The sequence below is a fragment of the Cervus canadensis genome, chromosome 28, assembly GCF_019320065.1.
Source record: "Cervus canadensis isolate Bull #8, Minnesota chromosome 28, ASM1932006v1, whole genome shotgun sequence".
Taxonomy (NCBI): domain Eukaryota; kingdom Metazoa; phylum Chordata; class Mammalia; order Artiodactyla; family Cervidae; genus Cervus; species Cervus canadensis.
In genome coordinates, this window is record NC_057413.1 from 13249763 (window position 1) to 13275821 (window position 26059).

The 26059-nt window shown below is 40.3% G+C and overlaps 1 long non-coding RNA gene across 2 annotated transcripts in view; it reads right to left on the reverse strand.

Moving 5' to 3' along the window:
• Positions 1–25150, reverse strand: part of LOC122430037 — an 88018-nt gene extending 62868 nt beyond the window's left edge. For both annotated transcript variants that reach the window (XR_006266215.1, XR_006266214.1), the window contains exons 1-3: positions 24216–25150; positions 20410–20550; positions 19464–19588 (exon numbers count right to left, since the gene is read on the reverse strand). This is a non-coding gene — a long non-coding RNA (uncharacterized LOC122430037). The remainder of the gene's footprint in view (positions 1–19463; positions 19589–20409; positions 20551–24215) is intronic.
• Between the last annotated feature and the right edge of the window lie 909 nt (positions 25151–26059).

A 26059-nucleotide genomic window follows, 5' to 3' on the forward strand; every position in this document is an offset into this window, starting at 1 on the left:
AAACTAATTATTCAACCAACTATGTCAGATCTTGCATCCAAAGGGTTCAGTTGGTGGGAGCTGAAATTGTAGCATGTCTGTCTGGTGGGGGCTGGCAACACGCAGGGAGGAACTGACTAGTGGGAGCTGAAGCCACTGAAAAGATACAGAGGAGACCTGACGTGGCAGAGAGAAATAAGGAAATAAGCTGAGGCCCTCTTCCCTCTGACCCTCCAATCTCCTGCTAGGGCCTCCTGTTGTTAGGACTTACCTGGAAACGACTTGGCCAAGAGGTCTGGAAATGCTGATGCAAGGGTCAGCCCCAGAAATACAGGAAAAAGAGCATAAAAGGCATTTGAGAGCAAAGAGACAAATGAGCTGCAGTGAGTTCTGATCAGAACATGCAACTGGGGCAGACGCTAGTGTTAGGTCCCTAAAATAGGTTACGTAGGTGGGAGAATAACAGCATGGAATTATTATGTTAAAATAGACAATAAGTTAATTCATTCCAGTGGTCAACAGAATACTTCCTGAGAGATTTCTCAAGAAGTTTCTTTTTTATATTTTTTATATTTTGTCCTACCTCTTTTCAAAGACAATGGGCTGCTTTTCTGGGCACCTGATGTCCTCTGCTAGTGATCAGAAGTTGTTTTGTGGAGTTTGCTCAGCGTTCAAATGTTCTTTCAATGAATTTGTAGGGGAGAAAGTGGTCTCCCTGTCCTATTCCTCTGCCATCTTAGCTCCTCCCCGAAGTTTCTTTTTTAAAAAAAGAATTTTCATAAAGGATACCCACTTTGGCAGTTAATGGCCCAAACTAACCAGCCCTGGTATCAACACAGGGCTCCTGGGTGGCCTTTCCCAGGGTAGCCTTAATGATTCCTGTGAGCTTAGCTGGTGCTCAGTGCAGTTGCCAGGCTGTGTGCTTACAGATGCTGAGAATCATGCCTGTACTTCTAAAACATGGTTTCCAAACAGAACTATTTTCTAACAGGTGTATCAAAATTTACATCCAAATAGTTTTTCTTCTTTAAATTCCTTTGGCAAATGGAAACGTTAACAAACAAACAAAACTCTTCCCAACAATGTACATGGAAGGATAGAATATTCTTGGATGTAGATAAGAGTCTATTTGAGATGCCTTTATTCTTTTTGTTTTTAAAGAAATTCTTAATTATGAGATTTTGTGTTGGTCAGTTTTGTTGTTTTTTGTTTTGTTTTGGCCAGGGACTTCCTACCCAGTATTCTGGGTTACTTCTCCTTGCACAGATGAGGAAGGATTTATATGACAGACTAAAGGCCCAGGAATGTGTGGCACAAGAGGCTTTGATATAAGCTCAGAATTTCTAAGCCCTTGGAAAAGGTAACTACTCAGTTTTCACCTGCTTTATCTCATGGGTTGATGTGGCCCTTACTCTGACAGTGGTTTCAAACTGGAATCCTAGAAGTTCCTGGAAAGTACAAGTAGTGTTTGAAGGCTAAGAAGGAAGGAGAGGCAGAGGTGAGCAAGGGATGAGGGGTGACTGTGCCTTCCACTCCCATCCCAGTCACAGAGGCGTCGCTAATTAGATTGTGGACATCATGCTTGACTTCCTAAACCGTTCTTCCCATTTTCTCCTGGTCTCTCATTCTGCACTATGAGAAACTGATTCTAGTTCCTGATAAGTCCTCCAGCCAATCACATAATCTCAATGTCCCTTCATGAATCGGTTCGGGACCTCAGGCAGAAACCAATCAGTGGATACACTTCTCTGCAGGTATGTGAACCTGGGTGGCTCACTGAGACCAAAGGGAAAGAAATCAATCCCACTCAGGAGAGAAATTCTTTCTCTCACCCGCTGTGAACAGGAGAAGTTGTAGCCTGGGTCTGTAGTAGCCATCTCATGACTACTGGGGGGATCAACTCTGGGATTAAACAACACTGACATTGTTAGGGTAGAGAGAAGGGGTGAACTGGATACTTTACCAAATTATTAAACAACTGACTCAACTAACCCTAAGAGTTTCCTTGGTGGCTCAGATGGTAAAAAAATCTGCCTGCAATGCAGGAGACCTAGGTTCGATCCTAGGGTTGGGAAGATCTGGAGAAGGGAATGGCAACTCACTCTAGTATTCTTGCCTGGAGAATCCCATGGACAGAGAAGCCTGGTGGGCTATAGTCCATGGGGTCGCAAAGAGTCAGACACAACTGAGTGACTAACACAAGCCTAAAGCTCACTGTGACATTTGGAAGCCTTCTTACATAAGGTAATAATGTCCTTGCCATTTAAGCCTGTCTGTTGAGTTGGATCCTCCATTACCTACAGCAGGGGCTTCCTGGTGGCTCCGACGGTAAAGAATCCACCTGCAATGCAGGAGACCCTGGTTTGATCCCTGAGCTGGGAAGATTCCCTGAAGAAGGGAATGGTTACCCACTCCAGTGTTCCTGCCTGGAAAACTCTATGGACAGAGGAGCTTGGAATTGCAAAGAATCAGACACTCCTGAAGCAACTGAGCACACACACACAGGAGGAACCATTATGACTGATACATTCCCTCTTTAAAGGGATTAAAAATAAAAAACAAAAACACTGCCCTACAGAAACTTCTAAAACACTTCACATTTCAGATAGACGTTAACTGTTTCTACTTTTCTAATTCTAAATAGGAAATTTAACTTTTTATGGATTTTAACATACTGAGTTTTCATGTTTAGAAAGTCCTTCTTTGTTTCAAAGGGGCCGCCTTGCTCCACTAGTGTATGGCTTTATGAATGATCTCTAAAACAAAACTGTATAAAAATGTCTCCCATTTTTACATCTTGTGTTTTCTTTTCCTCCTTGTGACACTTCACTCCTTGCCTTCAATCCATCATTGCCCTCGCTTCGTCCTCAGGCCTCCCGAGGACGGCCTTGGTCAGGTCCTACCTAGGTCTGTGCTCCTTGGGTGTGAATCTTGCCATTCCTGTACCTCAGTCTTCATACTCTGTTAGTCACCCTGTGTTGCACTTGTCATGATGGTTGCCTGGAATCATTGATGAGTTAGTTCTTTGTGGCCAGTAATGGCGATAGAAATTTTAGGTGGGACCAAGGTGCCTTGGGCTTCCTTGGTGGCTCAGCTGTAAAAAGTCCATGTGCAATCCAGGAGATGTGGGCAATACAGGAGATAAAGATTCAATCCCTGGGACAGGAAGATCCCCTGGAGAAGGAAATTGGCAACCCACTCCAGTATTCTTGCCTGGGACATTCCATGGACAGAAAAGCCTGGTGGGCTATAGTCCATGGGATTGTAAAGAACCAGATACAACTGAAGCAACTTAGCATGCAAGCATGCACAAAGTGCCTTGCCTACAACAGAAGATCTGGCTCAATAAAAGGGTTAGTGAAATAAATATGTGATTCCAACCCTATTGTATTTATGGTGGAAGAGAGAGCTTTTAAGATGTTACATCACAGGACTTCCCTGGTGGTCCAGTGGTTGGGAGTCTGCCTTGCACTGCAGGGGAGAGAGGTTCAATCTCCGGTTGGAACTGAGTTCCTGTGTGCCATGAAACAGCTAAGCCTGTGTCCCAAAACTACTGAACCCACATGCCACCGTGAAGATCAGGCATGCCGCAACTAAGGCCCAACAGAGCAAATAAATAAATATTTAAAAAAGAAAACTCAGAAAGTACTTTATTAAAAAATAATAAAATAAGATGTTACATCATAACACCCTACAGATGAATCTATAATAGAATCACAGACTCAGTGACCAGACAGTGGACATTTTTGAGAAAAGCCCCCCTTTTGTAAGGCTATTTGAATGACAGCATTTATTTGACCATGGGCTTCACCTAGTACTAAACCAACCTAGGTGGCAAAAGTGTTCATAATTTTAATAAAAGACCTGAGGGCTGGGGACAGGTGTTGGGAAACCCACCCTTCACGTGAGCACGAACACCATCCAGCATTCAAATTGCTGCTCACGCGTCTCTGCCGGGGCCTGGCAGCCGGCCCTTCCCACTCTGCGCCGCCTCATGTTTACACAGTGAAAATGAAACTGTTGCCAGTGTTAATACACCATAATTTATAAGCTGAGAAGAGAACTCAGCATGCATTCCCTTTTCAAGTGAAACAGACTATTTTCAGAACCAACTGAAGGGTGGAGACATTTCTTGGAAACCAAGGCAACTAACTGCTGATTCCCCAGGCCCTTTCTGCCTCAGAGGATCCACCTCTCTTCAGGCAGACTGGACCAACTCGGAAAAGCTCCCTCTGACACACCTCCTTCCTGAATTATAGAAGGCAGATTTTTTGATAAGGTCAATCTTTTGAGGCTTCAGAAAGTCCTTTAGACCTACAGTCCAGAGAAGGTGCTCAGGGAACTGGAGGTCGGAGACCTGGCTTCTAAGAGAAGGCCTGTAGCACAGACTCTATGTCCCACCACTGGGTACATTTTCAGGAATACCGCAAAGCCAGACTATCTCAGAAGCTGGACATAGGGTACAGAAAAGTAAAAGTGAAAGTATTAGTTGCTCAGTTGTGTCTGACTCTTTGTGACCTCATGGACTGTAGCCCACCAGGTTCCTCTGTCCATGGGATTTTCCAGGCAGGGATACTGGAGCGGGTTGCTGTTCCCTTCTCCAAGGGATCTTCCTGACCCAGGGACTGAACCCAGCTCTCCTGCATTGCAGACAGCTTCTTTAATGTTCGAGCCACAAGGACATGGAAGCCTAATCCCCAAATGGATGCCTTTGAATCCAGTAAAAGTTGGCCCCATCCCTATCATATCTCTTGTCCCTTGTTTTTAACATAGAAACTGAGATTATTTAACTTACCCCACCCCGCCCACACATACACACACTTCCAAATTCTAGGACAGATCTTAAGGAGATGAGGAGAAGGGGGCGACAGAGAATGAGCTGGTTGGATGGCATCATCAACTCGATGGACATGAGTTTGAGCAAACTCCGGGAGATACTGAAGGACAGGGAAGTCTAGTGTGTTGCAGCCCATGTCTGACTCTTTGTTGCAGCAAAGAGTTAGACACAACTTAGTGACTGAACAACAAAAACCTTTAGGAGAGGTGGGTGGTTGTTAACCAGTGTCAAATCTATCTTGCTGGTCCCATCCTAAATTTGATAGTTAGGCATCTCCAAATTTGGGTTTCTATCTTTTCTCTAGGTCCCGCGGTGATTTCCCCCTTTTATCCATTCTCCTAATTACTGAGTTTATTTTACTTCTTTTAGGCATCTGCCATCCCAGATCTTTCCTATATTCCTTCCATGTCTCCTCTTTTGCCTGATTCCTGGCCTCTTCAGATCCTAGACTTGAATAGGACTTTGTACAAAGATATCTTCCTTTCCTCCTGCCTTGAAATTTTAGACTTACTTTTAAGTCTAGAACTATTCCTGCTTGCCTACTGTTGGAATCATGTGCTGCCATGTTTGGACACTCAGTTTTTTGCCTGGCCCCACACTATCGGTCTGAATGATAACTAAACACCAGTTTTAATAGAGTATTTTTCCCTAGATCCCCCTTGGGACATGATGCCCAGGATTGGAATGGGTCAATTATGCTGATTATCTTGCTAATTCCCCCTATTAGGATAGAGAGTCAGGGTATTCAGTGTAAGGACAGACACTCAGGTATAAAGCAGGAAGGTCCCTAATGCCTGGGAGGAGCATGATAATGACCAACACCATATTCCATTTCGATGACTTCAACCTTCACAGCTTGAACAGACCTATCACCCTATATGATGAACTTGGTCTTGAACACAGATCCGACCTGGTGCTAGAAAAACATGGCAATGGGACCTCTACGGCCTATGTTCTTGTTGTTCAGTTGCTAAGTCATGTCCAACTCTTTGTGACCCCATGGACTGCAGCATACCAGGCTTCCCGTCCATCACCATCTCCTAGAGTTTGCTCAAACTCATGTCCATTGAGCTAATGATGCCATCCAACCATCTCATCCTCTGTCGCCAGCTTTTTCTCCTGCCCTCAATCTTTCCCAGCATCAGGGTCTTTTCCAATGAGTTGGCTCTCCACATCAGGTGGCCAAAGTATTGGGGCTTCCGTTTCACCATCAGTCCATCCAATGAATGTTCAGGGTTGATTTCCTTTTGGAAGGACTGGTTTGATCTCCTTGCTGACAAAGAGACTCTTTTCCAGCACCTCAGCTCGAAAGTATCAATTTTTCAGAGCTCAGCCTTCTTTTTTTTTTTTTTTTTAGAGCTCAGCCTTCTTTATGGCCTCTGCTTAGTGCTATTTTCAGTTCCTAGGTGTCTAGGTACCTGCCTTAAGTAGTTTTTTGGCTACATTTCTGTTGCTAAACCACACTTACGTCTTTAGAGTAAAACATTGTATCTCATACAGTCCTATTGAAATTTTAAAAGTCTGGAAATATAAGTTGCCAATCCATTGTTAGTCCATCAGTACCTTATTGGAAATCCTTCATTCAATATTTATTTAATGCTATCATTTCCCTGTATAATACCTGGATGAGAAAGAGTAGGACCCAGGACTAATATATATTTTATAGTGGAAGAGAAATAAGTAATAAAGAAATAGCTTTCTTTCTTTGAGTTTTTGCTGATGAAGAGGGTAAGACAGAAATTTATATGGAATGAAGAGCTAGGCATGTGCTTCTGAGATTCACTCAGCTGCAGCATTGCCAGGAGACAAAATAATCCCAGACAGATGGAAGTGAAGATAGAGAGTGAACTCCCAACTCTCTGGGGTAAGTGACTGTCTCCAATTCTTTCTATTTGCCAAACACCCAGCTCATCACAGCCTCCTTTCTACAAGGAAATCTGTTAAACCAAATCAGCATCAACACAAAGACTTTTGTGTCACGAATCTTGAAATTAATCCTAGGATCCTATAAACTGTTGTAGTTAGTTAGTGTCAACTGTATAAAAACTCTGTGATATCCCAGGACACACCAAGTGAAATTAAAGTGATCCCTCTTTTCCATGAGCTTTCCAAAAAGAGGCATAGAAAGAGTGTTAAAATAAGTTCCAAGCACATGTAAAATAGAACCACTCCAGGTAACTCATGACTTAGTTAAGCCAACCTTGTTAAATAGATTTTTAAAGCAAAAACACAAGAAGACAGGCAGGCACATGGTCCTTGTAAACAACTCCATTCATATAATCTTGTGATCTTATCCTCTTATGTATCCAGCACTTTTCCTCTGAATCTACCCTTCTTCAAGCAAGGACACCCTGATAGCTCAGGAACATGAGTCCTCCTCGCCTGTCTCCCAGCCACAGGGGTCTCCCTGCCTCACCGTATTGGTGTCAGCTCAGTGTCCCAAAGACTCACAATTTCTTGTTTATAAACCATGTGGTAGCCAGAGTTCACAAACTCTTGTCTAAAATGCTGGATACCACAGGCAGGGGTCCTTTAAGGTAACACTTTGAGTACATGGATGGTGAATTTACAAAGAAAAGGAGTTTTTGGTTTTCTGTTAAATGTTCCAGTTGATAGACCTCAGCAAGACCTCTCTCATCAGCTTAGTGGACAAAAAAATATTTGAACAGAACACTTTTCTCTTTGTACCCAACATAAACACGATAGATAAAAGTGTAAAACGTCAGACTTCATCTTACAAGTATTCTAGGCCAACACTCTTTTATCACTAATTAAACCATGGGGACAAAGATCAGATTAACCTTGCCCATTACCTTATAATAAGCAAGTCTGTGTTCTGGCTGATATGTATATCTGTCCTTCAAAAAGAGTCAAACATAAAGTTTTTATCCACTTTTTAGGTAGTTTTTAGAAATGTCTATTTGGCCTTTTTAAAGAGCTAAGTGAGCATTTGAGTAGATTGATAGTTCTGACTCTTAAAAATGATAATATTATATACAACGCAATACATCTTTACACAATAACAGAATTCTGCTGCAGCCATATACCTTACTAGCCTTAACCATCTGAAACAAATAACTAGGAACCATCTTGCATTCTCCCTGGTTTGGCACAGTAATGGAGTCACTTGCTAAGTGCTGTCATGTAGACTGTGTCGTCCCGGGAAATATTCAACAAATCAGAGACAGTCTTCTTCTTCTTTTTTTTTTAATATTTACTTATTCATTTGACTGTCCTGGGTCTTAGTTGCGGCATGCATAATCTAGTTCCCTGACTAGGGATGGAATCTGGACCCCCTGCATTGGGAGTGCAGCGTCTTAGCCCCTGGACCACCAGGAAAGTCCCAGAGACAATCTTCTTTGTCTAGATGTCTTATACCCTAGATGCTCACATGTTCAGTTCCTTCATATATAAATGAGAGATGTCCTGGCTTTTCAGGATTTTACAAGATTTAACTAGTGAATATTAAAAAAATATATTTAAATTCACATTAGAAAGAGCCATCTATAAGTCCCTGCACTTCCTTCAGGAACAGTTCCAAAGGCAGAAGTGAACAGTTCCTCTAATGTGTGACTCATTTATTAGGATTAGTTAAGGTCTTGTCATTCTTGCTTATTGCAAATATCTCAAGAGATATTTGGATGTCAAACAGTTAGAAGGTTCTAATACATTATCGACTCCCCAGTTATCTCTAACAACAATATAAATATTTATAAGTTCATGATGACACTAGATTCAAAAACAATCATTATCCTCTTTCTTCCTATCTCAGAGATTAAAGTATGTATTTGCAAGACCTTCACCCTAAAACAGCTGAATGGTATCAAAGAGAGAAAGAGAGGAGATTCTAAAGAAGATTAAAGAGAAATGACAACAAAATATCATGCTTAATCCTATATTATATCTTCTAAAAATATTTGTTGTTGTTCAGTGGCTCGGTTATGTCCAACTCTTTACAACCTCGTGAATTGCTGCAAGCCAGGCTCCCCTGTCCTTCACTGTCTCTCAGAATTTGGTCAAACTCATGTCCATTGAGTTGATTCCTTCCAATGACTATTCAGGATTGATTTCCTTTAGGATTAACTGGTTTGGTCTCGTGCAGTCCAAGGGATTCTCAAGAGTCTTCTCCAGTACTGCAGTTCAAAAGCATCAGTTCTTTGGTGCTCAGCCTTCTTTATGGTCCAGCTCTCACATCCATACATGACTACTGGAAAAACCATAGCTTTGACTAGATGGACCTTTGTTGGCAAAGTGATGTCTCTGCTTTTTAATATGCTATCTAGGTTTATCTTAGCTTTTCTTCCAAGGAGTAAGTGTCTTTTAATTTCATGGCTGCAGTCACCATCTGCAGTGATTTTGGAGCCCAAGAAAATAAAGCCTAAATATATATATGTGTGTATGTGTATGAATACGTGTAAATCTATGGCTGATTCATATCAATGTATGACAAAACCCACTGAAATGTTGTGAAGTAATTAGCCTCCAACTAATAAAAAAAAAAAATCACTTAAAAAAAAAACAGCATATTTTGAGATGATTGGGGAAAACTAAATATGGAGTGTTTATTAGCTAATCATATATAAATGTTTAATCCTGAGTGTGATCATTGTATTTGGTTATGAAGGAAAATGTCCTTGTTATGAAGGAAAATGTCCTTGTTTTTAGTAACATATAAAATGTCACCATGTGTGCAACTAATTTCAAATGCCTCAAGAAGAAAAGTAAGATGATAGATGGATGGATGTATAGATATATAGATAGATATGAAGAAAAGGTGGCAAAATGTTAACAACTGGTGATTTCCAAGACAAGTATCAAGGTAATGACAAACGGTTGCTCTTAACACTTTTCTTGGAAATTTCTGTATAGGTTTGAACTTTTCAAATTAAAAAAAGTTAGGAAATAGGAAAACAACGCAGGGTCGGGGAGGCAACATGTGAAGTAGAATTGAAAAAATACTGGTCATTTGTTGATGACCACAGCGATTTATGGGAAGTTCATCAAACTAGTTTTTCTTCTACATGTTTTAGATGTTTCTATAAGAATAAAAAAAGATTTTAATAGACAGGAATATCCCCTCTTCACCTCATCTCTTAGTTCTCCCCACACTCTGTTTGAATCTGAGCCCCTCTCCACTTTAAATAATTAATCAGCCACAATACAGCCTTGTTTTTGTGACAGGGGAGTGGACTCTAAGTTGAGGTGGTACCTGTGTTGACAGCAGCTAAATAATGTCTACCCAAAAACCCACAGTATTTATAGGGCACTGGTTTAAAATGATGCTGTGCCCTAGAAGGAGAGGACGAATGTAAGAACAGCATAATTTAAAAGAAAGCCTTGGTGGAAATAACCCAATGTCCATGGATGGATGAATGGACAAAGAAAATGTGGTATATCCATACAATAGAGTTTTGTTCAGCCTTAAGAAGGAAGGAAGTCTTGACACATGCTACAACAAGGATAAACCTAGAAAACATGCTGAGTGAAGTAAGCCAGTCACAGAAGGACAAATACCACACAGTTCTACTTATAAGAGGTACTTAGAATAATCGAATTAATGGAGACAGAAAGGAGACTGATGGTCTCCAGGGCCTGGGGAGTAGGGGGAGTGGGGAATTATTGTTTAAAGAAACAGAATTTCAGTTTTGAAAGACAGAGACCTGGAGATGAATGTAGTAACAGTTGCACAACAATGTCAGTGGACTTCACTTAGAAATGGTTAAAATGGTACCCATTTCATGGTATGCATAGTTTACCACAATAGGAAAGAAAGAAGGGAGGAAGGAACACAGCACCAAGTCTCTGTCCTTCTGCTCTTTGAAATGTTGAAGCATCCTTCAAGTGCTTGCAATGTCCATGGGTAAAAATGTTGTCTTTGCCTTGACTGTGTACATTGCAGCTACTGGTAAGAATTATCACGTTAACACAGACCCAAACCTGGGTGCCATGAGGATAGGAGTTTTCCTGACAACGGAGCCTTTCTGCTGCCCTAAGGGGAGACCCTGCTGCGTGGCCCCACAAAATCCTAGTTCACCAAGTGGTTGACTTGGGGCGAGGGGAGAGGGGAAGATTTCCTGGTAGTGCTTCTTGTAATACCTTGTTAGTGCTTGTAATCAACATGGCTGGGATGAAAGAATTCTGGCTTCAGAACAGATATGTCATGCTTTAAATTAAATCAGATCCCCGCCGTGAGCCACTTACTCCCTTTCTTCCCCACAGCCAGGGAACCAATTCAGAGGTTTCTCTGCAGGGTTAGCAGCATGAGTGACCTTCAGTCTTTCCACTTAAAATCAATTCAAGATGATCACAGTGGCTTAAATAAAAAGTCTCCATCCCACTCTTCCTCCCGGCATCTCCGTCTCTCTTACTTCCCCCGTTTCTGTCTTTGTCTCTCTCCCGCCCCTTCCCTCCTTCTTTCCCTCTTTCTCTCTTAATCACACACACACACACACGCACACACACACACACACACACACACACACACACACACACGCAGATACTTTTGTGTTTATTTCTCTTCTGCGTATGTGCCTAAGACTTGCTAAACCCACTTCCAAAGGCATCTCATCACCCTTCCACCTGGCTCAGAACTGACAGCAAGATTTTTCACCTCCTCGCTCTCCTTTCTGTTCTCTGATGAACAGTGAACCAGATGGCCATTCCCCAGTCTCCCAGCATGGGTTTGACTGACAGGGGCCTTTGATAAACCTCTGAAGAATGAAGTCATCGCCAGGTCACCGCGGCAGCCTGGCCTTTAACACCCACCACACAGACCACCATTATCTGCTGAATAGGAGACAAAGGAAATTAGCCCTGCTTCCCTCTTGTCCCCATTATTTCCAGCCTGATTTAAACAAGGAGGCAATGAGATGCCCTTCACTTTCCTCCAAAAGGTACAAATGTCAGCAGTTAAAAAATGCAAGCAAGAGGCTTTCCTGTGTTAATGGCTGGGTTTCTTTGTTAAAGCCCAGGGGTGGAAAGTGTGGTTAAGCACTCCCTTTGAGAAAAGACTTAACAAGCTTCTCAACGACTTCCTTAACTACCCATACCTCAGTCTAGTCCCTAGGTATTCTTAAGCCTTCAGGTTTCAACTAGAAAGGAAAGATGGATGTGAGGCTTCATTTCCAAACATGGGGCCTCTCAGGTGACTCAGTGGTAAAGAATCCGCCTGCCAATGAGGATACAGGAGACATGGGTTTGATCCCTGGGTCAGAAAGATCCCCTGGAGCAGGAAATGGCAGCCCATTCCACTATTCTTCCCTGGAAAATTTCATGGACAGAGGAGCCTGGCGGGCTATAGTCTGTGGGGCTGCAAAGAGCACCGTGGGGCTGCAAATGAGTTGTGAGTACCTACATCCCTCCAGATTTGACAAGGAGATGGTTTCTGGTTGTCTCCTGCCGCGTTGGGAAGGGCAGGTGTGTGTGTCTGTGCGTATGTGTGTCTTTGGGTGTACTCTAGTTGTTTGTTGTTATAGATGAGTACTTCAGCTTTAGCTAGAGAATGGAAAATTATGGCAGAAGTGTTCATTATTGTGAAGAAATTTGTTTCACAATCCATCTCTCTCTCTTTAGTTGCTAAGTCGTGTCCGACTCTTTCAACCCCATGGACTGTAGCCTGCCAGACGCCTCTGTCCTTGGGATTCTCCAGACAAGAATAGCAGAGTGGGTTGCCATTTCCTTCTCCAGAGGATCTTCCCAACTCAGGAATCAAACCCGGGTCTCTTGCATTGCAGGCAGGTTCTTTACCAACTGATCTATGAGGGAAGCCCATTCACAATTCCATAGTTGTTTCTAAATGCTAAGGATCGTAGCGCATTTTCTTTAGATGACAGTCTAAGAAGGCAATGTTTGCTGTTGTTATCGTGCAGATTATAATACTTTAAAACTGTTGGTTCTGCAAAACAGCCAGAGGACTGCCACAAAAGAGCAGATATAAGATAAATCATGACAATCCAGATAAAATTAATGACTCAATCAACAGACATCAGAGCCAGACATTGAATTAGGTCCTTCCTGTGATATCAGTTTGGAGGCCTAGTCCCCACAAAGAGTTTATGATCTAGATAAGGAAACACAAGTAAGGCTAGACCTCATTCCTAAAGACTAGGCATTGTTGTTTAGTTGCTAAGTTGCCTCTGACTCTTTGCAATCCCAAAGACTGTAGCCTGCCAGGCTCCATCCATGGAATTCTCCAGGCAAGAACGCTGGAGTGAGTAGCCATTCCCTTCTCCAGGAGATCTCTCAATCTGGGGATCAAACCCAGGTCTCCTGCATTGCAGACAGATTCTTTACCACCTGAGCCACCAGGGAAGCCGAATTTATACTTCCTTCTTGTATTTGTTAGCTAGGGCAGTCATCACCAAACATGGCAGACTGGGTGAGTTAAACAACCGACATTTAATTCTCACAGTTCCGGAGACTGGAAGTCCACCATTAAGGAACTGGTAGGACTGTCTCCTTGGCCTGCAGGTGGCTGCCTTCTCATTGTGACCTCACATGGCCTTTCCTCTATTTGTGTATCCCCGGTGTCTCTTTCTCTTCTTGTAAGGAGGCAGTCATATTAGATCAGGATCCCACTCTTAGGACATCACTTGGCCTTAGTGACCATCTTAAAGGTCCCATATCTAAATACAGGCACATTAGGGGGTAGCATTAGTTGCTCAGTCGTGTCTGACTCTTTGTGACCCCATGGACTGTAGCCCACGAGGCTCCTCTGTCCATGGAGTTCTCCAGGCAAGAATAAGGGAGTGGGTAGCCATTCCCCTCTCCAGGGGATCTTCCAGACCCAGGGATCGAACCCGGGTCTCCTCCATTGCAGGCAGATTCTTTACCATCTGAGCCACCAGGGAAGTAGGGCTTCAACATATGAGTTGAGGGGGTGGGGGAGGTTTACATGATTGGGTCCATAACACTTGCTTTAGCGATGAGAAGGTGAGAAAGTAAAAAGCCAAGTGCAAACATTAGGGAAACATTAACAGGATTTGATGACTGATTTAATATGGCAAGCAAGAAAGAAAAGGGGCTTTGGGTTATTAATTCTGAGAGATTAGGGAGATGGTGACCTATGAGGTGAGTATGGAGAAGATACTTGTACTGCCAAATAGAGTGGAAAGGTCTTGCGTTGTGCAGTCACACATGCTGCTTTAAACATGTAAAGGTGGTCATGTTTTAAATGTGTGATTTTAGCAATTCATTTACCATTTCATTACTCTTGTATGAAATTGGGGTGATAGAACCAACTTCACTGGGTGGTTTATATTTTATGGTTATATTTTATGTTTTATGAATGAAAGGATATCATACAATTCAACTGCGACATAGAATTCAAAATTACTCTGATAGGTTTCAGAAGAAGCTTGCATGCACACATGCGTGCTAAGTCATTTCAGTTGTACCCAACTCTGCAAACATATGGACTGCAGCCTGCCAGGCTCCTCTCTCCATGGGATTCTCCAGGGAAGAATACTGGAATGGGTTGCCATGCCCTCCTCCAGAGGATCTTCTTCAGTCAGAGATCAAACCCATATCTATTACACCTACCTGCATTGGCAAGTGGGTTCTTTACCACTAGTGCCACCTGGGAAGCCCCAGAAGAATCTTAAATCTAGGTAATTATAAATATTAATGGTTTTCATTTTAGTTGGAATTCTTCTCTCTGATATAAAGAAGCAAATTAAATATAATGTAGTTGGATGCATGGGTCAGCCTCTTGATAACAGTCAGGCTGTGACCCAGTTCTTTGAAGAAGTATAAACAACTGTCCCTGTTCTATAAATTCAGTCTTTATGAATCAGAAATGTGGCTTTGAGAGCAATTCAAAGCCCACGTAGCTTTACTAATCCCCAAACCTCACCTATTTATCTCAAAATTCTAAAAGCCCAGGACATTGGAAATAGAACTGTCCTCCATTTAAGGGAAAAAAGGGAAAATATTAAATAATATTACACTAGATCTCAGATATTAATTACTTGACACATGGATAAAGTTTTAAAACAAAAGCTACAAGGTCTCCTTGCAACTGTTTATATGTTTATATAGATATATATCATATTGTACATATGTGTATGTATATATTATGTGACAGTTTCTACCTCTAAATGATATAAAAAATTATTTATTGAATCACTTAAAGGAGTCCTATTCAAGTCAGCTTAGATACAAATGAACACTCACATAAATTAAGGATTTCTAAAACTCTCAGAAATACAGACTCTAACCCAAACATGTTTTGAAGTTTGCATGATCTGGGATACTCTTTGAAAAATAAAGCTAGTTTTAAAATTGTTGGTAAAATTAAAACAGGTATATCTTCAGTGTTATCCGCATTAAATACAAAAGCAGAGAAACAATTTACTTTCTACCTAGGTTTGCCAGTCAAATAAGCTTATGTTTTTACTAAACATTTAAAATTATAAAAGTATAAATTCAACCTAAGAACCAAATGTGCAATAAAAGTGAACTGTTTGATGCATGTCAAGAATAGCAGTTAAAAAAAAAATGGAAAGGAAAAACCATATTTTTAACTTTCTGGAGTCTTTGCCTTCGTGGTATTTTTATACTTGCCTGCTTTATCAACCAGAAAAATAACTTTAAATGATGGCTAGTTTTGTTATTTGTCTCATGAAATTTTCACAAGCAATTCAAGTACAGTTACTGCTGCTGCTGCTAAGTCGCTTCAGTCGTGTCCGACTCTGTGCAACCCCACAGATGGCAGCCTACTAAGCTCCTCTGTCCCTGGGATTCTCCAGGCAAGAATATTGGAGTGGGTTGCCATTTCCTTCTCCAATGCATGAAAGTGAAAAGTGAAAGTGAAGTTGCTCAGTCCTGCCCGACTCTTTAGCGACCCCATGGACTGCAGCCTACCAGGCTCCTCCGTCCATGGGATTTTCCAGGCAAGAGTACTGGAGTGGGTTGCCATTGCCTTCTCCGCAAGTATAGTTAAGAACATGTGAATTAAATAGATGTCCGTGGGATAAAAGTTTGTAAATGAACTTTTCAACATTAATTATGTTTAAGTATGTTTACTTAAAAATAGTTCCAAAGATCGGTTTGAAATAACTGAAAGCCTTAAAGCTATACAAAGTTAAATGGTGAATATTCATTGAATGTATAGGTTATTTCCAAATGAGATAAAACATTAATTGCTGAACAAAAGTTTATCTACTTTTGGCATCTTTTTATGTGGTATAGAGAAGGTAAATTTATTGGACCAGTTAATGAACATGAGAAATTTTACTGTGAAAACACATATGCCTTTAGAAATTATGAAAGGACATATTTACAAATTTACTATAAAATTATAGTACACGGAAGACAGTTCCCAGTTGCTTACTTCTTAGGTTTCACTGAAAATAAAAATTACTCATGGTTAAAAATTCTAATGAATATATATAAATAAAACTATGAAAAATAATAAGAATAAATTATCATCTGTAAAGGAAAGGAAGATGTGTTTTTGCTGAGGAATGTTCAAAGGACATATTTAAGGGGAAGAGAATAATTTTGAGCTAAAGCAGAAAGATTGATTGTTACAGAATGAAAAAATGTAGAAGACAAAAAATTGGATAGATTTTTAAAAATTGTAGACAGTCGTGGAAAAGAAATTTTATGTGTGATTGAGCTGCTAAAGTTCAATTCACACTGTCTTTATCAGACGTTTGATTACTTAAGAAAGCCAAATATTTTCAACATTAAAGAGTTAAAGATTTTTGTTTTTAACAGTTGTATAACCTATATTTATCTTTAGTTTTATAATGTCACTTTGGTAATATAGGTAGTTAAGTTTTATAATATTATATGATTCTATTTAGTCAGATATACATACTTTTTGACATTCTTAACAACTTCCCCAAATTAAATTCTAAATAGAGTAATTTTTTTTTTTTTTTGCCTTTAAAAATCCAAACTGAGATTCCTCAGCAAAGGAGAATTCACTATTTTTGATGCACCTAAGTAAATAATCAGGCCAGGTTTCATAACATTCAACTTATACTGCAAAGAAATTAGTCTTACTTCGATTATCTTTGATAGAAATGGCGGTGAGTAGACAAAATACATATGTATATTTGATGGAAAACTGTAGCACACTCTTGTGGGTATTAAAATCTAATGCAATACATGGTCTTTCAGATCTTGTTACTTACTTGTAACTGGACTGGATCCTGAATTCTAGTTTCCTTCTGTATCTAGCAGCCTCTCCCTAAAACCAGTATTTCCAATTTTTCTCTCACCCTTCTGACTTGAAGTCACTAAAAATTAAAACTACCCTTTTTTCCTGGGGTCCTGCAAGCTGAAGTTGGACGACTTGATATAAACCTCAGAGAAATCTTTACAACAGCTCATGTTTGGACAACTTTTATGCCTATTGTTGTGTGGGCCACTCAGAGAGTTTACTGGAACAAATGACAACATCCCCAGGATGACAACATCCCCAACTCCAAACCAGGAAAATCTGCAAGACTGCCACTGCCTGCCCTCACGCCTGAAGATACACTTTGAGCCTAACATCTAGAAATTCCCTCAGGACTCAAAAGCTGAATTTATAGTTTGTTCTAGCCATTAACCTTTGTTTTTCTTTTGTTTCCATGGAAGTGCCCAGCACTAAGAGATTAGTACAAGAGATTATGAGACCATTTACTAACTCAGTGTCAGGACTGTGAAACTTCTTAGGGAAGTTTCAGATGGAGGAATGAACATGCTCAGGACATACTACCCCGAAACATGGAAGCTTGGCCTATTGACTATTTTAAGCTGAAGGACTTCTGAGAAAACAGGAAAAGCAGAAGAATCACTCTGCCCTTCTCCCCTGAAACAGATCAGAAAACCCTCTTGTGAGAGGTGCCTTCTCTATACCTGGAAGAAAGGAAAATCCTTCTCTCTGAAGACAAAGGGAAGCCAAACAAACAGATCTAAGTTTCCCAGGGTTTACTGCACTCATATACCCCTTGTCCTATCACTTTCCTCTTGACTTTCCACTTTTCAAACTTAGCATACACTAGAAGGTCTGTTTTCATTTCCTATGAAGACTCTCATGTCACATTACATTCATATGAAATAAATCTGGGGGGAAAAAATCTGTATGGTTTTCTCTTGTTAATCTGTCTTCATCACTTTAATTTTCAGACACAGCCAGGGACCCTAACAGGGTCAAGGAAAACTTTTTCTTCCTCTACACAACCATAAAAAATGAACAGAGAGCACACTCTGTCTCTCTTTAAATATCTATATGTTGTATTTAAGGAGAGAAAGAATCCAGTATATATATATTTGTGTGTGCATGCTCACTCTTGTCCAACTCTTTGTGACCCCATGGACTGCAGCCCACCAGGCTTCTCTGTCCATGGGATTTCCCAGGCAAGAATACTGGAGTGGGTTGTCATTTCCTTCCCCAATATATATGTGTGTGTGTGTGTGTGTGTGTGTGTATGTATATTTGAAGAGACAGAATGACATACTCAACATGAATTGACTGGGGTAGCAGATTCCTTGGTTTGGAGAATATGTTCCCATTGAATATATATCAGCATATATTACTATATAACACAGCATATATCACTATAGCTTCTCCCTGCTTTGTAATCTTTGAGAAGAGACCCAACAAAATTTGGAGAGAGATCTTGTCAAACCTTCACGTAATATTTTGATTTCATGTCTACAGCTCTCATTGTTGCTGGTTCAGAAAGCTTGCCTTTCCTCTTGTACCCAGTGCGATTTTTAAATAATTTTAGTTATGTTTAGCATCACAGAAGCTGGTTTTATGGAATCACAAAACTGCAGAATACAACAGAACTCTAGAGAATACTGTTTAAATTTGTTATGTAGCTTTATCGGGTCAATTCTCATGGTTTTGTAAGTAATCCTCAGGTCCCTTGAGATTCAGGGCAGTTTTTAAGAATGTTGATTATTTCACTTTTGTATTTTGAATTGAATTCTTTGAAATTAACCATGCAAAAAAAAAAGGAAAAGGAAAATGTACAGAAGTAAAGCATCTTGGTATTGCATGGAAATTTAAAGATGTTCTGAAGTGAGAGTGTTAATCGCTCAATCGCTCAGTCGTGTCTGACTCTTTGGATTGTCGCCCATGGATTGTAGCCTACCAGGCTCCTCTGTCCATGGACTTCTCCAGGCAAGAATACTGGAGTGAGTAGTCATATCCTTTTCCAGGGGATCACCTCTAACCAGGGATTGAACCCCAGCCTCCTGCATTGCAGGAACTCCTTGTGGCTCAGACAGTAAAGTCCACTACACACTGCTATCAGCCTGTGAAAGGTACAAAGAAATAGACTCCTGTCAGATAATCTGTAGCTTTCTCATCCACTTAGCCACAGCTCCTGGGAAAAAACTACAAACAAAAAAACAAACAAACAAACAAAAAAAAACTACAAACATACCAATGACCTGAGCTAATTTAAAAATCCTTCTTCTTTTGGGGAACATAATTGCACTTTGACAAGTTTGTATCTCAACATGGCCATCGTAAGAACACATCAAAACACAACATAATGAAACTGATCAACATGACGAACGCACATAAAATGTACAGTGGTTACAAGGTTCCTGGTTTCAAAGATAACAAGACAATTATTTGAATAACTCTAAATTTAAATATAAGTAGTGAGAAATAAGTGTAAAAATCTCTGAGAAATACCTGATGCTATGGTCATCCTAGATCCAAGTCCTTTTGGAGGCAGAGAATGGCAAAGTCTTACATGGAGGAGCAGCCATGGAAATTAGTTTATACAGACACAGGGCCTCAGATGGATTTGGACAATTCTGAAAGAATTAGAAAGGAACCAACATATAAATAAAAACGAAAGACATCACTCTTGACCAGCCTGGTTATTGGAATGTCCAACAGCCTGCCATGCAGGAAGGACAGAGCCAGTGACAAACATCGCCAGCTGAGAGAAGAGTTTTTTCACCTCTCAGCAAGGCTGAATAGAAGGAATTTAATTTGCCTGCTTGGCTCTTATGCAACGCCAGGTAACCGTAGAATAAAGAGGGCTTTGAGGGAGAAAGCCAGACTTCCCAAACACATTGCTGCAATCACATCCTCCTCCCGTCAGATGCCTGCAGACAGCGACCAACATGTCCCAGACTGCTCATTGCTATCACTCAGATTCATAAGGCTGTGTCTCCCACTGAGAAGGATGAGACATATAAAGGCTCCAACTGCTCTCCTTGTGCAAGCTCCACGGTGAAATTCCATCAGACAGAAGCCAGCTCTCTGCTGAGTGAATTGAGCCTTTTATCAGTCAGATTTGTATACATTACAGAGAGAGCCAAAGAAGGGGGTTACTGTACACCTCGTATATTTTTAGTTCCTCAGGATTAGTTGCTATTGGACTTAATGTGAGGGGAAGAAAAGAAAAAAAAAAACCAGCTTCACTCTTCTATGTGTATTGGTGGCTTTTCGAGGTCTCTAGGTTTTGCTGGACTTGGCTGCTTACTTTTCGGATATACTCTGGTAGCACAAAGAGCATGCTAATCTGTTTCATGTTCCAAATTCGACACCGATTTCATTTATTTTTCAAATAATTTGCTGATGAGGGTGTGTGTGTGGTGTGTGATTACATGAATGCACACAAACTTACATTGAATTGATTTCAGTTTTGAGACTCATTCTGTCCACAAGAACAGCATAATAAAACTATTTCAGTTGGCAGAATCAGCTAGGAAACTTTTGCAAGTCCTTTACTTTCTTCATTGACTTTAGTTACTGCTGAAGAAATTCCCTTGGGAAAATAAAAACAAAAACAAGCAAATCCATAAAATATGTGGATGCAGAGATAGAGCTAGTATTCATGTCACTAGACATATTAAAACAAAACAAAACCTGGCTTTTTAAACTTGGTCTCTTACAAAATTTTGGGACTAGAAATAATCCTTCTATCATGGTATTCACTCCCATAGTTATTTTAAATGTCAGTCTTACTACTTCCCCTTACAACCTGGTGCTGTGTGTATAAAACAGAGCTTAGCCTGAAGCTCTGTGATGTCCTAGAGGGGTGGGACCAGGGGGTGCGTGAGAGGGAGGCTCAAGATAGGGGGATATGTGTATAATTATGGTTGATTCATGTTGTATGGCAAAAACCAACACAACACTGTAAAGCAATTATCCTCAATTAAAAAAATTTTATGAGCGACATTAAAAAATAAAACCAGATGAAAAAAACAAAACAAAACAAAAAAAACACCAAAACAGATGAATCTGATTCCAAACTTGACACTGGTTCACATTTACTCACAAGCCACTTTGTATACTCTCTTCCAGTTTTTTCTTGGATGTTGTTAAATAAGTAAGTTTTATCACAGCCTATTCTGGGATACATTTTCAAGGTACTAAAGTGAATATCCATCTCTTTAGATGTAAATGGCTTTATGGGCCTACGGTCCGTTCATTCGTGCAAGGCCCCAGGCTCAGAAAGGTCCTGGACTTGGTTTAACTCTCTACTGTTGCGTCTTGAAATTCTTGATACTTTTTGGACAAGGGGCCCTATGTTGTCATTTGGCACTGACCTTGCAAATTATGTAGTCAGTTCTGTTTTTAGAATTAGTGAACAACTGGTGGGAAAAAATTGGATGTGGTGAGAGTTAGGGGTGAGAGACTCTGCTGGGGTGCTAATTCTAAGCTCTTAACCCCTCCCCCAAGTTAGGTTACTAAGAGAGTCAATTTTCAGAGGTGATGGCATTGGATAGTCAGTCATGGCTGCTCAAGAAATAATTAATTAAGCAATTACTTTTCTAATATTTATTCAACAAAAATTTACTGAGCAAAAGTCTTGAAGATGGACCAAATAAAGGTTTAACTCATTAATTATATTTGAGCTCTTTGGCAGTATTAATTTAAATGAGCAATGGAGAAAGCCTTTTGCATGATTATTAATTATTTATCAATTCTTATGTAGAAGGTAATATATTAGATGTTAAACTTAGAATCAGAAAACCAGGTTTCCTAGGCACTCCTTATGATCATCTGTGACCCCTTAAGCATTTTGGGTTTACAGAAGATGAAACTGAGGTTTAGAGAATTTGAGAAACTTTCCCAAAATTACATTTGGACCCAAGAACCAAGCCTAAAACCCAAGTACATAGGACAACAAAAGTGGTGCTCTTAACACAGGGTATCATTACCCTGCCTTGCATTTTGCCATTTATCATCCAGCTCTAAACCCCTGGGCTTCCCAGGTGGTGCTAGTGATAAAAAACCCGCCTGCCAGTGCAAGGGATACAAGAGACACGGGATTGATCCCTGGTCAGGGATCCCCTGGAGGAAGATCCCCTGGAAGAGGGCATGGCAATCCACTCCAGTATTCTTGCCTGGAGAATCCCATGGACAGAAGAGCCTGACAGGGTTTGGTACATAGGGTTGCAAAGAGTTGGACATGACTAGAGTGACTTAGCACTCATGCATGTATCTGTACCCCCGTCGACTTCTTTCCTTCTCTAGAACTGAGAATGTATGTAAGCGAGTTCACATGCAAGGCTTACCACAGGCGGAAGAGCACCTGGACCAAAACTAGTTACCTAAATATTATATTCTCAACCTTAAGGTTCAGATGAGATGTTTTCTAGACAACTCAACCGTACACTTAGCCCCATGTAGTAGTATATCACTAAAAACATATTACTGCACATTCATACACATGCAAGCACTGCCTCCTAGTTTTCTTCTTAGAAATGAGACTGAACTTTAGTTTAGACAATATACCCTTCCAAGATACAGAAACTTTGAAACATGTAGCATCATCTTGCTATTTAAATGAATTCGGAATTTAGAAGTAAAAGTTGATAATCATCAAGGTTCTATCTTTGAAAATCATTTTGTATTTTTCATATGCTTTACCTCAGAATAAACCATTTGTAGTCAGGTTTGGCAAACATACTCAATTTCATTCTAAGTAAGTGTTCCACACGTGAAGGATTCTTGGTTTGTATGTTGATGTTGGCCTAGTTAAAACCTCCATTGCCATCTGAATTATGTGAGAGGTTTCAAATCTGCTAATGTGGAGTTTGCACCTTGCAGAAGGGAAAGACATTTTAATAAGCCTTATTTGTATTTGCCAAAGGAAAATTAAATTAAATTTGCAGAGATATTTACTTTTTAACAAGGCTATTGAGAAAGCTATATACAAAGACAGAAAACCAAAAAGAGAATTTCAGTTGGAGTTTGCCTTTTTTCCCCTCATATCTTGTTTTTTTCTGACTCTTAGCTCCTTTTCTCTGTCAACTTCTGCTCAGGCTGAAAGATACAAAATTCTTTTACATTTCTTCATGCCACTCCCTACAGCTTTTGCTTCTCGCTAGCAAGTAAAAGAAGGTCAAGACAGAAGATGCAGAACACATACTGGTTACTCTACCAGATGCACCAGAAAATTCCCAAAACAACATGCAAGGCTGTATCCAAATTCCCACTGACAGAGAGAGGAGGGTCAGTCTTGTGGTTATTTACACTGAACATCTTTGAACCAAAATAACTTCCCAACCCTTCAACCAGCTGATGCTGACCAACCTCCTTTCAAACAATCTATAAAATTAGTTTTCTGGATTCAACAGGTCACTTCATTTAAGCTTCTGTTCAAACATCACCATGTTGAAGTGGCCTTTGCAAAGCACGCTAACTAAAATATCACCCCACACCCTCGATCCCATTGTCTTAATAACAGTGATCACTACCTGACTTTTACAATATATTTTCTGATCATTTATTTGTTGTTTTCTTCTCCTTCTGTAATGTAGGTACTGTGAGGGTAGATTTGTCTAACTGACCACTGTACCTCCAATGCCTAGAACAGTACCCACATGTGAGAGGAACTCACTAAATATTTGTTGAATTAATTAAATACCTGTGAAAATGAGTCGGACCATATGGAGCTGGCAGAAGTATCCTGACACACTAGTTTCTGATGTCATTTGCTCTCACATAATTCCGCCTGAAGGAAACCTTTTCAAGGAAGCAATCTCTAGTTCAAGTTTCTTCCATGTCTTTCTTCTGCTCTCTGTGTAGCCAGCCCAAAGGATATTTGAGTTCAATTTGCAGAGAAATGCTATAGATAGAAATGATAATGTCCCCTCAACTTAAAAGAGCTAAGCATGTTTTCAAAGTGTTTTATGAACTGGAAACCTTTCTATGAGGTATTTCACTACAGCCCCATAAAACCTGACACCCTGCTGGAATTTCATCCTGTTAAATTTGGCAGTGTTTCCTTCCTCATGTAATGAGTTCAATTCATGTTTTCATTTAAGTTCATACCCAGATACAAATCAGTGTCACCGCCATAGGCAATGGCTCACAGAATTCTTAAGCACTTGGGGCTGAGGGATGCAGGGTTGAGAAGGACAAATGCCAAATTCTCCTCTTCACATGGGGGTTCTGTAGCATTTACTGTTTTCTACCCACCTCCGTGCCAGGTCCTATGGAGGCCGTTGGCTAAGTGGGCTTCTGGCTTCTATCTCAACACAAGCTCATCTTCTAAAGCCTCTCTGGATTTCCTGTGGTAATCCCTCTTTGTGTCCCTCTGAGAAAGAAACAATAATCACTATTTTTTTTTTCCAGGAGGAAAGTTCAAGAGCACAAATGGTTTTAGTTAGGGATTCAATAAACACTTTGGCAGGAATGAGGAAAGCAGCGTTGAAAAGACCTAGCTTTTCTTTCATTTCTAGTTTAAGGTAGATATTTTCATGTGAGGCAAACCGGGCAGAGTCAATACTATGAGGACAACCTTCTGTTCTTGGCTGATACACCAGGTAACTAAAATCTAATACCTACTCAAGGGCTCTTTCTTCAAGTGCCATTATCAATAAATGATCGTTAAGGCAACAAAGATGGTAACAGTGACAGCCAGAGCACCCTGTGTAGGGAAGTTCTGTTCTGCCTGTGGAGACTGTGTCTCGATTTGCATTGACTTTATGACTTCCTGCAGGCAAACACCTGGAGACTCTTTGCTAAAGGCACTGCTGAGCTCAGGACAGTGTTGTCACGTTGTCTTCATTAAGAGCAAGGCAGCCAGCTCTTCCCTTCCCCAAGCTGAGTTCTCAGACTTCAAGGAGCTGACTGGAGGAAACAAGGTTGAACAATAAAATGATAGTTAGAAGAAAGTTTAAAAAGGAGTCCATTTGCCTTCCTCATGTTCAAGACAGCAAGTTAATGTACACACCTATACACTCACGTTCATATTTTATTAGCTTTTTTGACCAGTAATAAATTGTGATCTTTCCTAATCACATGATTGAAGTCATCGTACCAGGAGCCCCAGATTTTAATGCTGATAAATCCCGTCACTATTCTTAACTCCAGGAAAGGCAGACAGAGAGCCCACCCTGAGCTGGTGGGTGACATCCGGGTCTGGGAGATCTGTCTCTGGGACCTCCTCCAGTAGATAAATGGCTGTATTATGATGTGAACCATATTTTCTTCGTGTGTACCATTTAGATGCCTAAAACTATTGATAAAACTTGCTCTATTAAAAAAAGAAAAAAAAAACAGTTATTTTTCTACTCCCCCATTAAGAAATTCTAATAAATTCTCATTTGTCCCCACTCCTTAGAGATCAATGTGCCACAATTCTTGTTTAAAACTGCACATTTTCCAAATTGTCCCATAACAGGCTGAAATATATCCACATATATTCCTTTCAATCTGATAGCATTATCTCAGTGTGATTCATTCATTAATCAATTAGTATGTTAATTCAACAATTATTTTATTGAACACTTACTAATTTCAGGCACTGCACTAGAAGCTGGACACTGAGAAAGCATAGATAATATAAGCTCTTTGGTGTATATAAAAAATCTGAAGCTAATACAGGAAATAATCAGTTGTTAAAATGAATTGGACATAATGCAGGGGAAAACAGATGAAAAAGCTACTTCAGACACTAAGGCATGTGGTTTAAGGCACATTCTGTACGTTACAGATTCTGTTTTGCTTCTTAAAATAATTCTTGAAATCTCAGAGTCATACCTCTGTTGTCATATAGCAAACCAAAATTCAAAAAGTGGTCTCATTTTGAAAAATTGTATTTTATCAGGAGTTGTGATCTGGTGTGACATCAGTATGCCTTGGACTCTTAAGTCCAAGAATATAAGCTGTTGTCTCCATTATCAAGGTCACACCAACAGAGACACTGGATTTGGCTTGGGGGCACGGGAAGGTGTAAGTTCACAACCTGTGGTTTCAGTTGAACAAACTGAATGGTGGATTCCGACAGCTGCAGAAATGGAAGAATTCATCACCCCGTG